We start from the raw sequence: 14,824 nt of genomic DNA, 5'->3' as shown, positions 1-14,824 counted from the left end.
GAGGAAGAGGAGGAGGAAGGAGTGGTAAGGAACAAAAAAAAAAAAAAATGAAAGAAAGACGAAGATGACTGATAGAGAACAAAACAAACAGGGTGACAGACAGACAGACAGACAGACAGACAGACAGACACTTGAAAATGTCGAAAGCAGAGGCAAAGTTCCCATAAGTCACCAGTGCATGGAGGCGGTGCATCCAGCCGAAGCACAGCCGTACAAGTGTTGTGTTTAGGTCTTGTTGTCTGTTGCGGGAGAGTTGTAAGTAGAATTTGATCCGCCAAAGGCACTTCGAGCATTGATATTCCACGGCACTGGTTGTATTGTGTTATGGATGTTATTGGAAAGTTTTATTAAGTTGGAGGAGGAGGAAGAGGTGCGGTGGTGGTTGTTTAAACCTTTCACTGTGACATGCAACACCTCATAGCACTAGAAGCAACGGAATCTTAATAAACATCGACAAAAAAGAAAGAAAGGAAAAAAAAAAACAAGGAATTAAAAGAATATATTTGGCTATTTTTAGCCAGTATAATGTTTAGAGGTGGCTGTGGAGCAAGATGAAAGATCTCAGCAGGGAAAACTATACCAAGTCGCAGAAAAAAGTGTATTAAGGATGATATTTTTTAGTTATAAAGGGATGATTTACCAAATGATAACTCATTCAGTACAGTCATACCACGTCATTGGTGTAATTGTTTTTTTAGATTTCGTTTTTTTTTTATTTTGTCGAGTTAAGAATGACACGTGTCTGCATCACTGCTTACGTGACGGCTTCTTGCAGCTTTCCTCATTTTCACTTATTTATTTATTTATTTTTTTTATGTTCAAGGGATCATGAGTCATTGGATTACCCATTTCAACATAACTAGCTTATTTACTTTACTATGATTTTTGTGACATTATTATTATTATTATTATTATTATTATTATTATTATTATTATTATTATTATTATTATTATTATTATTATTGTTATTATTACTGTTATTATTATTACTATTACTGGTATAAGATTTCATGAAATTTGGAAGATGTGTAGTACTGAGATGTGACTTGCGTAGTTAAGACACCTTTTACTGTTTGTAAAGGTAGATTATCAAGAAGCCCTGTTACTTTGTCCTGTTTCTTTTGCCAGGCAGGATGGCGGAGGAGGATTACTATGTATAATTGCCTCCTTAAGTTTCAGTTCATGGCTTGACTTGTAATATGAGTAAATCGATCATTTTACCTTCTTTTCCAATTCTTTGTCTCTCATACATCTCTTCACGTATCTTTATATTATTTCTCCAGCCTTTTTTATTTTTTTTTTTTTATTTAGATTTCGTTGTTCGTTCGTTGGTTCGTTTGTGTTTCGAAGCACGAGAATGAGACGAAAGTGAGAGGGAAGGGCATTCAGTGCGTGTCCGGTGTTGGTGAGGTGGAGGTGCTGCTGCTTTCATTTATCCTTTTCCTCATACTTTATTTTAGGTCTTTTTTTTCTGCCTATTCGTTTCTACTCTGTTCGTATAGAAAGTTTTTTTTTTTGTATTCTTTATTTTTCTAACTTATCCAGATTTTTTCGTCTCTCATCTTCCCCATTCTTTCTCTTCCCGTCTCCTCCTTCCACCTCCTCGTCAAACAACCACCAATGTCGTCGTCGTCATCGGCGTCGCTGCTGCTGCCGGTAAGCTTAAAGTACTGAAGGTCTGAGGTGCCGTGTCCCATCGTTTTTCGCAAATAAAATCTTAACAAAGCGTCGGAGAAGGATGCTGTTTTGGCAGTGAATGTTTAAGATCCCGATCTAATTGGCAAAAATATAGATAAATTTGTAGCTTCAACCAATGCTCCCATCCTCTTTATCTCTTTCACTAAACCCAACAAGCATAGGGGCCTGTTGGGAATGCGGATTTTTTATTGGGTGGGGAAGCCAAATTGAGGTTTTTTTTTTTTACATGAAAAAATCTAAGGATGACAAACAACATATTTCGAAAACGGGAAATTTCTACGCTATTCTAACCTAACGTAACCAGTCTAACAGATCCTAACCAGAGTGGTGGGCATCTCCCCCTGGAACTCCTCTTAAGGTCACTAACCTATCATTACCTGACCTAACCTCCTAACCCCCCCATAAGGTAAACTAACGTAACATAACATTTTGTAACCTCCCACATTGTCACTCATCACTGCATACCAACAGTAATTACTTAACGAAAAAATGCCTTAAGAAGAAGTTGAGGGATCTGGCAGTAAACTGCCAGTTAGTATACTAGTATACGAACTGCATAGTATAGTGGTAGTTCGCATACTAGTATTCACAGTCAGCATACGTCTTTCTTCCGTAGCCATGGTCTAGCTGACGCAGCACAGACAGGCCCGGGTGCTCCTCCTTCCTCTAAACACACGTGCCTATATGTGATTGGCCGACAAATTTCTGTGTGACCTGATTCACAGCAAATAACCCCACGTCTTCATAGGTCTTAACATGACTCAACGTCACGTCGCCGTCGCGCATGCGCAACATTGATAACAAACACAAAGACACTTCGTATTCTACGAGAGACGACTGGAGATGGATCTAAGCTAAAATTGACATAAACCTCGAAATTCTCATCTGGAGTTATTATTTATTTCCGAGAGGGTAAAATGAAGCTAGAAATGTTGCAAACAGTGAGATGCAGATCCAGCGAAGCTCTGTAGTTACGTACGGTGTATTGGTTGAAACTCCAATAATACCAAAATATGGTTTGGTGTCATATGTCGATAATCAAAGCAATTAATAGAGCAGTAAATTTAGGGTAAACTTAGCTAGAATTTACAGGCACTGATAGTGAGACTAGGTGTCGTCATGATAGATGCTCCACCCACTCATCCTTTCGTGACGTCTACGTGACGTTCAACCATGACCTAAGAATAATCACACACACACACACACACACACACACATAAAACCGACATGACACGACCCCTCAAACCTTTAGTAGAGTCTTATCCTGATGGTTTCGTGTGGTGGATCTACATTATAATCACACTGCAGTGACTGTGAAAAAAATTCATAGCCTGTAGTATCTGCTCTCCTACGCATTTCATATACCAGGTGCAAAGGTCTGTCCTCATCATTTGATGCAGTTTGGTTTCTATATAACTGCAGTCCCTTCCTCGTAATTACATCTGCATGGGTGGGATTCTGGCTTCTGCCAGGCACAGCTCAGAACCTGTGTGTTTCCTGACTCCTAGCAAACATTTCACCGCTTCCTTATATTGTACAATTACCTCCTTGGGGTGTTGGGTGATTCAGTCTCTGTGGACGTCATAGCGGCGTGAAATACCGTGCGCTTGTTGGCATGTTGTACAAGAAGTTGTTAGCGACACGAAATATAGAAGGTTCATGTAATCTCGATACAGTACTTATTTTTGCATTGTCACTAAACGACACCTCCAGGTACAGATAGTTACTACTATACGATAATATAATGAACCATGTTGTGAGCGCCACGGTGTCGTTTTGTTTTCGCTCAACACCAAACCATATTCCTGACAATAGTCAGGAATGGATGTGGCCAGGATTACCATTAATAACACTGCATGTAAATTTCTTAATTAATTAATTAATTAGATGACGAGGCATTTGGCTATGCCCAGACCTCCTTACTACCCCATGCGCCCGTGAGCTGTATAGGCCGAGTGGGAAAGGGTTTCCACCCAGTTCCTGTACAGACCTCACAGGGCGCTAGTCTTCCTTACCCAACCAACAAGCTACATAAAGTAAGCTTTATTGCGGTGATCGTAAGACACACACACATAGCCAAACAACACAGTCATCTAAAAAGTTACAACATGAAACAGTTGTAATACTTATGTACACGCAGGTACATATATCATGGCAAACAAACATACATACAAGAAAATTTTGGGTGGTGATCGTGCATGTCTCTGGCCCAGCAAACAAGGTGGTGATCGTCATGGGCCGTCTTGATAGAAGAACCCAACAGGAGACTGGGATGGTGATCGTCTGGGCTCTGCATCTCCACAACAGGTCGGGGGTGGGAAGACTGGAGTCGCACCGGCAGTCTTCTTTGCGTTTGTTGGCAGAACACTAGCTTCGAGTGCTTTACGAGGGCGCAGCCCTCTTACCCCTCACCGGGCGAACGCCCATCATGCTCGCCTCACTCTCGCCCCTGATGTCTGGTGGTGACACTGGTAAATCCTCACCCCACCCTCCAGCCCATGGACTACTATCAGCTTGAGGACTGACTTAAGCAATCCTAGGCTGGCCCAGGTGTGCATGGAAGGGTGGGCGAGGACCCCCCTCCAACTCATCGTAAACGACGAGATGATAGGGGGACTACCAGTCAGAGCCTCCACAAAGGCTCGAACACACAGTGAGTTGTAATACTCAACCTTACGGCCAGGTGCCGCATCCAGGCTGCCAGCCGCCGCATCTGCCACAACCTGAACGTCGATCACATGGGCTTGATTTCCCTTCCAGCAGACTATGTCGGGGTACCAGACGCCAGCGACAGTCGGGACTGCCGGCTCACGATGGGTCTGGTACCTTGCCCGCTGGAGGGCGGAGATGTACTTGACCAAAAGACCGTTATGTCTAGCCAACCTCACCCCTGCGGTGGCTAGGCACTGCTGGAGAATGTGCCCCAGGCTTTCCGGCCTGCTGCCATAGCATAGGTCGCAGCTGACTGCGTCCTTCTGGCGCCCTCTTGCGCTTCGGACCTGCATCGGCAACAAGTTACAGCTCGACTTTATTGCCTGCATGTAGGCTCCTTCACGCATGAGAGCACTACCATCCCTTACCCACGATGATGAGATTGGGGTCTACGTGCAGCCTTCCAGTCCCTTGCCATCGTGGGACGACCACTGTCGGTTTCGCCAATGTGCGCTTTCCTCCTCCCTCTGGGATGATGGGGAAGACCCATGGGATTCGGAGCAGTGCTCCCTAGCATCACTTCTAACTGCCTGGTCTCCAGCACCAGACAGTCTCGCCATCAGGTCATGCCTGAGGCGTGGGATTCGCGTAAGGAATAAAGTAACACCATCTTTGATCCCGGCATAAAAATACCCAGCGGGCGTATCAGCGGGGAGATGGAGGTCCGATCGGGTGAACTTTCACGTTTCCCAATCTATTCTTTGCAGGGTGGACTTTTCACCTCATAGTGAAGTGTAGGGTAGAGCAACTGCGGAAGCAACACATTGACAAGCATCCACATCTTTTACTGGAGCTTGGCTGGGCACCTTTGCAGGCGCCGCAACCCCCGTGACCAATCTCACCAACAGGAGTGAGGGCCCCTCCACCCAGTGAGTAGACCCCACCTGAACCCCGAGGTAGCAGTACAACTTCCCCGGGACCAAGGCTTGAATAAGCTAACCAACAATGTGGAGCCTTATATTTGACTGGACCATTTCTTCCCCTTTCTGTCTATTGCGATCCCGAGGGTGGCACATTTGCTGTGCCCTACTTCCAGGCCGAGGGATTGTGCCAAAGAAGCTACTGCCTCAACACTCCTCCTCAGCCCAACTGGGCTGGATGACAGCAGAACCACAGCGTCAATGAAGGCCAGATAGCGGAAACGAGTCCCACCCAGGTTGACGCCGACTTCCTCGGGGGCAGCAGACAGTGCCCAGTCAATGGTCACATTAAATAGCAGTGGTGACAGTGGGTCATCCTGCATGAAACCTCTGGTAATTGGCACTCTGATGCCATCTAAATCAGTATTGGCTTGGTCAAGCATATTCCCCACATAGGCAGTGAACTTCTCCCCCAAACCCCACCTCAGACAAGCCGTCCTGAGAGCGGGGTGCCCCACAGAGTCAAAGGTCTTCCTGAAGTCCAAGAAGGCCAAATAGCTTGAGCCCGACCTTGGCTTGATGGATAGCTTCACGAACCAACAAGATGTTGGCAGCGCAGCCCTCCTCTGTCTTAAAGCCCCTCTGGCTCTGGAGAAGGGGAGCGTGGGTTGCCACTCTTCTCATCAGAATTGGAGTGATTGTTAGGGGACGAAAGTCTGACAGACTGGCAGGCTAGTCAACCTTCGGAAGGAGTACTGACCGGCCCTGGGTCCAGCTGGTTGGTGTCCTACCTAGACACAAGACAGCGTTAAATAGCCACCTTAGCTTTACTAGGCCAAGGGCCTCGACGTCGGCTTTGGACCGTCTGTCTAAACCCCTAGCTGTTCTGGCATCGGTGGCCTGGAGCGCTGCCTTCACATCCCCCTCCGAGATTGGCTTCCAGATTTCTCTTTTCCATTAACTCTCTTGCAGGGGGTATGTTCCCCGGGACTAGGGATGAGCTAGGTTTAGCAAAGAGGGATTGCTAATAGTCAAAAGTGCCCTCCGGCTTTGGCCCCTCATTCACTAACCCCCTCTGTCCTGTGACTACCGTCCTAATTGCAAGACCTCCATCCCTCTTCCAGGCGGACTGGAATCGGGCATACTCAATCCGTCTCCTCCCCCTTGCATCCCTCGGAACCCGTAGGCTCTTATCGGGTCTTGGGCGAACCGAGGGAGGAGGCGGAGACCAGTCATCAAGCTGTCTCTGGACGCTAGTGGTGTCTCTTGGAACCTCAACCTCGAAGATGGAGCTGAGGGCCTCTAACTCTCGCCATATGGATTGAGTAGGGTCCTCCACTGGTGGAGGTAGTTCCACAACCGATGTTTCTCCCTCCCTTTCGGCCAGCGTGGAGGCCACTGGAGGAGAGAGTGGTTGCTGAGGTGGGGATACCAGTCCAGAGTCCGGTTCCCCCTCTGGCGTTAGGATGGAAGGCGCGGCGACAAACTCTGCAAGCAGAGCTCTGTACGCCGGCTGCCTCCTCTTTCCCTTTATAGCCTCGGCTGACCTGTGAGGTAACACCAGAGTGTGAATCCGCTCATTAAGCTCCCGCTCACCCAGATGGTCCCTTTCGAAGGCCGCCATAAGGTGGACTTCCTCCAGGTCCCATCGGACCTTTGGACGAGCGTCCAAGTGAGCGGCCTCAGCACCATGGAAACTTTCAGAGTGTTGGGCACGCTCATGCACACGTCTGCCCCTATAAGAGGCGAACGTGGCACGGCAGGTCGGGCACGTGGGCGAGTCGTGCTTGGGCACGCCTGGTGCAGTTGTACCCTCTGTCCATTGACTTGGACAGAGGGCTTAGAATAGAGCCTTTCTCTTAACAACTGCAGTCCCTGGTCCGCCCGGGACCATGGGGGAGAGTGCACTCTGTTCTTCGGGCCGGCTGAAAAGTCTGGGATGGCGGAGAACCCCAGATCCGAAGATCCAGCGGAACCGTGAGGAGGTGATCAGCCCGACACGCCGCTACATCCTATATATATATATATATATATATATATATATATATATATATATATATATATATATATATATATATATATATATATATATATATATATATATATATATATATATATATATATATATATATATATATATATATATATATTAAATATATGCCAGTTATATTAAATAACTGGCAGCTCGATGGAACCCCTTGGCATACCCACCGTGGCGGTGATGGTAGCAGAGCGGAGCACGTTCCCGGTGCACGACTAGATGCCCACAGCACCTGAGCTTGCTTATCACAGGGCACGCTATCGTAGGCTTTGCTTTAATCAGTGAATAATATATACAGCTTTGTTTTCTTCCAATACGCAAAGTTACCTTTGAAGCCAGTTCTCATCTCCTAAACAGTCTGACAACTCTGTTGCCAGGCTGTTTTCGAGATTCCAATTGGTGCCAGAAAGATGAACAAAACCATATCTTTTGAACCAGATTCTTGTTTACATAAAAAAAAAAGCGGCATGTATTTTGAATGGCAAACACAATAAAAAGATGCCAAAATTGAGGATTTAAGTGTGCAGGAGTGGGAGAGAAGGGAGAAAGATGACGTGTCTTGGAGAAGTGAGGTGCGGCGCACGCACGCGCACACACACACACCGTCCCGCCGCGGCTAACGAAACAATTTCCCGTCACTCCGTGTCAATATTTAATGTATTTTTCAGCGTTTTTCGGGTGTTTTCTAGGTTCGGGCGTTAAGAGAATGATGAGGAAGAGGTGGAAGGGAAAGGAGTATGAGAGGGAGGGAAGATGAGGAGTTACGGAGGAGAGGATGAAAAAACATTTCTGCGCCATATTATTATTTTTTCTTCGTTATTAATGAAGCTGGCATTATTTTGATATTTAAGTTATTATTAGTGAACTATAGCAAGATATAATATATAATAAAATCTGCTCTATCTGTTTTTGTTTGTCAATAAAATAACAATTTCATTTTATTTTTCATTTTTTCTTATTAGCACTCCTAGGACCGTTTTGGTATTAAATTTAAGACCTAAAAATATAAGAAACTTAGATCAAGTAATAATATCCAATAAAATCTATTCTAGTAATTCGTATTTTCAAATTTACAGTAACTCCGTTGCTGGGTTTGAAAAATTATTTCCTTTATATGGTAAGGAATTTGTGTCTGCTTTACGTAACTGGAAAACTTTTTTTTTATTCAGTCTATGTAATAGAATGTAGTCCGGCTGTATTTTCTTTCTCAATATTATAACTTTTTTTTGGTACTACTATCCCCTTTTCCAGTCAATGAAGACAGCATAACGAGGTAGTAACACGGATACTTGCTTGATTGATGTACATTTTTTTTACAGTGAAGAACCTATGAAACCTGATGGACAAATATGAAACCTGGAGGACAAAATATATATGTCCTCCTTAGAATACATGGTTTTAACTCTGCGGATATCAGGTATTAGAGTTCGCTCGCCGGTCAGGACATACAAGTCCCGTTTCAGCTTTCGATCTTATTTGTAAATGACCAATACAAATGAAAAAAACGTGCCATTATGTTTATTTTGGCCTAAAGAGAAAGAAAATGAAATGAAATATTTTTTCTTACAGCTGGAAATTATTTCAGGCAGTAAAGGATTAAAGCATATTATTAGTTACCTAAGAAAGCTGATGTATATGTTAGAGTATTATAATATAAACTGTGGTGTGCATGAACCATGGTGAGAGTGTAAGGTGTGTCGGAAAGGGGTTCATTTGACTCACAGAACTATGAGTCATAGCTGAATGAGTGTGAAAAACAAATCATTCCACCTAGCACAGTGGAGCTATCAACACTAACGCGCCTTGCTGACCTCTAATCTACATAGAGGATTATCATGGATCTGATCCCTCGGAATGAGGTATCGAATGAAAGTGACACTTGTGGGAGAGGTGAAAGGAATGTATTAGGTCGTGTGTGTAGGTATTATAAGGATTATTTTGTGATTATCAGGGTCCATGGTGTGGAACGCAGTGACGGCTGACTTGTATAGAGGGAACCAGGAAGTGACGTAACATAAGGCTCACGCTTGCAGTGTCTACTTGCGTTTGGTGCTGGCAGGAGGGCGAAAAGCTTCTTCCTCCCCCCCTCCCCCGCCGTTCACAATAGCCGCACTGTTTGGACGATATGGAGAAATGATAATCAGTTTCCCCTCAAAGTGAATGAACGACTCATATGCAGAAAGACTCGCCCCTTGTGCTCTCTGCCATGGGTGGCTGGAACAAGTGAAAACAGGGGAATGTGTCAGTGTTGGTGTGAATCACGATAGCCCCATTTCTGGACAGGATGAATGAATGAGAGGAGTGCAAGTGATTGATGGGTGAATGTTGGTGGTGATGCAGAGGTTGTTATTATGGAATGAGTGAAGAGTGGTATTGTTACTTAAGGAGTAGTGCTAATCAATAATCTACAATGCCACTACATTAAATTATACTGTGAAAATCAATCTTTACCACATTCTATCTATGGATCTTGTTGAGCTGTAAGCAGTCGTGGTTGAAAATTAGGTAGTAATTGTTTGGAGTTTTAGTTTTGTTATCGGCAGTAAGCTTAGTAATGGGGAGATTAATTTGCCTTAAGCTATGTTGGTCAGTACAGTTATAATCATGATAATCTTTTAAAAGCACCAGAAACTCCCACTGCAGTCTGTTGAAGGTACAGGCTACTTGTTACACTCGTGAAGACGCCCTTCAGTACCTCAACAATCTGTTGACACTTTTTTCCCCAATGATATACACAATAAAGGGATTACGAAACTTAAACTAGAATACTTCTTAATGATATACACAATGAAAGGATTACGAAACTTAACCCAGAATATTTTTTTCTTAATGATCTGCACAATAAAGGGATTACGGAACTTAACCTAGAATACAAAAACGTTAATATTATTTCAATATTATTCAAGAAGGATTAAAAATGGGAATGGTAGTCTACCAATGAAAAGTATGAATGGTTTGGTTGGAGCCGAGGACAAGACTGGCGAACCCTCCAGCAGATGTTTGTGTCGAGGCGGAGGGGGAGGAGCCTTGCACTCACTGACGGCTCTGCTGTTGTGAGTATTGTTGTTGTGTGTTTGCATTTTACATTGTCAAGTTTATGATAAAGGTAAGCAGGAAATGTGTTATGATTGGCAGTCACATCACGTATACTTCCCCGATGTATGTATTTGTGTAACCATACTCTCGCGTAAATTTTCAGAAAACCGCATCCTCATACTTTCAAGAAAACTTTAATATTTCATATAGAATTTTCTATTCTAAATTAGTATGATACCTGTTTTAGATCATGATATTTGATATGAGTCGGTGAGCTACTCTTTGCTGTATGGTATCTTTAAATGTGACAGTACATGGTGACAATGCCTGCTGCTCCAATCGCGGGTGTGGTGCCATGGCTTATCTATGAATGCTTACCTATGAACAGATGGTGGGGAAATAAGAATCTGCTTCTTTTGTTGCCCCCCCACCTCCATGGTCTAGTCAGTCAGTACTATATTGGTTAATATTTCTGCCGTATCGGGCTTTGAAAGTGGCAATTGTTCGCGCATTTACTACACTGTGGGAGTTCATTCCATTCATATATGATTCTTATTGGGAAATAGTTTCCTTACATTGTTGTTTTCCAGTGGTTCAGGTTGGCAAGCTTAATTGAATGGCCTCGCAGGTTGTTCCTATTGATCTTTAAAATCATGTTTACATACTTGCTTTCTTTTGTTTACTTTGTTGAATCTCGTCCTCTACAAACGCAGTTGAGGTGGACCTCCATTGGTACCAGGCAGCTCAGTGAATCTTGAGTATTCACATAAAGAGTTGTTGTTGAGATGGAGGAACCTGGTATGGAGGACTGGTCAGGAACTAATACCAGCCAATTATCCAGCTTGAGCTTGAAGTTGTCAGGAGATATATTGGCAGGGAGCTGAAAAGGAGTATGCCCTTTGATGGAGTGATCACTCTCTGGGATACTCCTTCAGCCCTCCTCACATAGCTGAGGCATCCTCTTTAGGGATGGTGATGTTCTTTGAGGCTGACATTAGGAACTAGGTTTTCCAAAGTTTTCCAAGTATATATTATAACATATCTTTCCAGACATTACTGGAGTGAATATAGCTTCAGTTGTTTCAGCCTTTCCCAGTAGTTCAGGTTCTGGACTCCTTGGATTCTGGTTGTGAATGATCTCTGGCCTGCTTCAGGTTTGGCAATTTTCCCCACTTTGTTAGGCTACCACAGCTGGCAACAGTATTCCAGCTGTGGCAGTACCAGAGCCATCCACAAGGTGACCATGCATTCAGGGCTTCTTGTGTGAAAAGTTCTTAAGATCCAGCCAGACAGCTGCCTGGCTGAATCAAGTGCCTTGTCTATATGATGTGTTGCTCATATATATATATGCCCAGGTCCTTAACATGATTCTTGGCTGTAATGAGGTTGTTTTGGGACTTGTATTCAGTTGAATTTATAATGTGGTCTAACCAGCTATACCTTATAAGTTCAAATCTTTTGCTGTTCAGAGCCATGTTATTTTGTTGAACCCAATCTATGACATTGTTCAGATTCCTTGCAGAACTGATGCATCTTGTTGAGTTATGATAGTCTCCCTATGCGTGTATCATCTGCAAAGGAGATCACTCTTGAATGCTGAACATTGGTGTCAATATCTCCAATTATTATGAGGAAGAGTAAGGGGCCTAGAACTGATTCCTGTGAGACATCACTGACTACTTCACTTGGAGGAGACAGATATCCTTGTACAGACACTATTTTCATCCTTCTAGTAAGAAAACTATAGAGCCATAAGCCAAGGTTACCACCTATATGCAGTGTCTTTAGTTTGTGTAGTTTGTGGAGGACAGTGTCGTGATCCACCTTGTCAAAGGCCTTGGGAAAGTTCAGATATATTGCATCTGTACTTTGGCCCTTCTGCATGTCATTTAAAAATGCGCTTGTAATGGGTTAGTGGTTGTGATAGGCAGGAGTGTCCCTGTCTAGAGCCCTGTTGTCCTGGGTTAAAGGGATTATTCCTTTCCTTGTGATTTACTATTTTGGTTTTTATTATTTGTTCTATGATTTTAATTATGTGTGATGTCAGAGTCACCAGGTTGTAGTTCTGGGGAAGGCCCATATGGCCTCCTTTGAATATTGGAGTTATTATGCATACCTGTCTTAATTGCTGAGGGGATAGTTCCATTAATGAGTGATTCTCTCCATAGCATCATTAAGGGCAAGGCCAGTTCATACTTGCAATTTTTGAGGAACTCGGGGTGGAATCTGTTGGGTTCTGCAGCCACATTGGGGGTGATCTTATTTATTGCTGCTATAACTTCTTCCACAGTTATGTCAATGTTGGTGAGCCACTGATCAATCTGGTTTCTACACTCTTGAAAGAATAAAACTGGATCTCTAGTTGTCATGTTTGCATCTGGAGTGGTAAATACTTTTTCATACTGGTGTTTAAGAAGTGGAGTAATCTCCTGGGGATCATCTTCAAGTTTCCCATATTCATTTTCCAGTGGTCTGACAGATGACTGGGTCTTCCTTTTCTCATTTGCATATGAGAAGAACTTTGTTTTCTTTGATGTTGGAAATTGCCTTTAATTTGTCCCTAAGTTGGTATGCATGTGACTGCTTTAGTTTAGCCTCAATATTCTTGATCTCTTCAATTAGTTTATCTTTTGTTTGTTGCCTAGTAGCCTTGACCACCCTCTGTTGGAGAGAGAACCTCCTCCTCATTAAGATTTTTCTATCCCTTGATGTGTCTCCTATTCTTTGTTTGACTTGACTTCAAGGGGATGTATTTAACACAAATCTTGAATCTTATGTCTAATAGTTGTTGGAGCATAGTCACTCCCTCTCCCTCTGTGGCTGTTTTCCCCAGTCCACTTGGCCAAGATCTTTTTTAACCAGTTCCCAGTTTATTTCCTGGCTGTAGAAATGTAAGTTTCCCAAGGATCCTTGAATGAGACTAGTTTTCAGGTGAATATCATTTGATAAATTTGTGATATTGTGCATACTTGCTGTAATTAGTCTATTACCTGATAATGTTGCATCATGCATTGTGTAGATGTATATGGTGCTTGGATTGCAGGTAATTAGATCAAGTATGTTATCCCTTCTGGTTGGTTGTTCTGTTATTTGTTTTAGATAGTTGTCATATATGAGAGCCTCTGCCTGATGTTTATCTCCAGCCATACCTCTGTTAAGCTGAAGACTATCCTAGCATGTGCTCAGGAAGTTGAAGTCCCCTGTTACCTTCACTTCTCTTTCAGGCATGAGTAATTCATTCAGAAGCCGAGTGACGCTATCCATTACTTCCTTAAATTTGGGCTGTTTGGGGGTCTATAGATATTTATTATCAGTAATTCTAAATTCCTCACCTGCACTGCTATCATCTCACAAAAGGTATTCGAGAGGGCAGTAAGTGTGTCTGCATTTGCTGCATATTCTAGTTTTATAAATAAGCTGGGTGTGATGTGTCCTTCCTCACAAATACCCTGTTAAAAGCCTGGTTCATTAGTTGTGCCATTTGTGTCACCCTTTGTGACGTTCCTATTGATATTCATTAGTCTGTAAACTGATTCCTTGTTAGATGCCTTTTGAGTAAATATATGACCAGAAATGTTTGAAATTTTCCTTTGAATCATTTGACACTCATTTTTCATATTCATATTTTGCCTTTTGATGTGAGATGAATATTGCCTTGGTGGATGTGGTTCTTTGGATCTGTGGGTATTATTGAAATATTAGTATTTCCATCTGAGTGCTAGGGTAGGTTTAAATTAATATAGTTCATTAATTTCATTGCTAATCCCTTCATTGTGTAGATCCTTATAAAAAAAATCCCCCTAGAAATAAATACACAGTCAAGGTCTCAAAATCAGTTTGCAAAGGTTATTCCCATAAAACCCAACTGTGAATATGAGGTGAATGTTTTGACAGGTTTGGTTCCTTGTTATTGCCTGTTTATTACCTAGTTGGGCTCCCAAGTAGGGAACCTTACAATGGCTAGCACACCAGCCCAAGGGCTAGAAAGTGTGTTATATGCCCATAAACAATAACAAATCCAAACATTCAGGAACCAATAACTACAACAGTGTGCAGCTTCTTGACATAATAATCTGTTGCAAAAATTTGCAAAACTTCACCTAAGAAGTTACACAGGCCATTTTTGGAAGAATCCAAAGAGGCAACATTGTGGGAGATGACTGCAGTCTTAATTCTTATTGTGAAAAATGTGTGTCTAGCATCACAGCTGTCAAAACTAAATTAAACCAAATGTTATATGCCCCAAATCATGCAAACTAAATGTGAGGAATAGCTTTATTCAGTGGCAGCCACTGAAAAACTGATAGTATGGTGTCAAAAACAAATGCAAGGCCTTGAAAATACTTGAATTTGTAGTGAATGATTGTTAATTGAAGCAATGGCATCATGAACTGTGGGCCATCATCATGACAAAAGGCATGTATTACTGGAAAAATGTATGGCATGACATAAGTGGTCAGATGAAATTGAACATCGC

At 42.9% G+C, this 14,824-nt stretch overlaps 1 protein-coding gene across 6 annotated transcripts in view; it reads left to right on the top strand.

The window, feature by feature from the left end:
* The first annotated feature begins 1,386 nt into the window (after positions 1-1,386).
* The window catches only part of LOC135111468 (trafficking protein particle complex subunit 4-like), a 30,731-nt gene continuing 17,293 nt past the window's right edge, over positions 1,387-14,824 (top strand). For 2 of the 6 annotated variants that reach the window (XM_064024778.1, XM_064024777.1), the window contains exon 1: positions 9,407-10,364. The gene's annotated coding sequence lies outside the window, so the exon portion shown is untranslated. Of the gene's footprint in view, positions 1,657-9,033; positions 9,171-9,400; positions 10,365-14,824 lie in introns of those variants that run through there. The other 4 variants (XM_064024779.1, XM_064024780.1, XM_064024782.1 and 1 more) reach the window with 4 other exon arrangements.

This window comes from Scylla paramamosain, chromosome 22, assembly GCF_035594125.1.
Source record: "Scylla paramamosain isolate STU-SP2022 chromosome 22, ASM3559412v1, whole genome shotgun sequence".
Classification (NCBI taxonomy): domain Eukaryota; kingdom Metazoa; phylum Arthropoda; class Malacostraca; order Decapoda; family Portunidae; genus Scylla; species Scylla paramamosain.
Note: the sequence above shows the minus strand (reverse complement) of the source record. Positions and strands in the feature narration are given on the sequence as shown.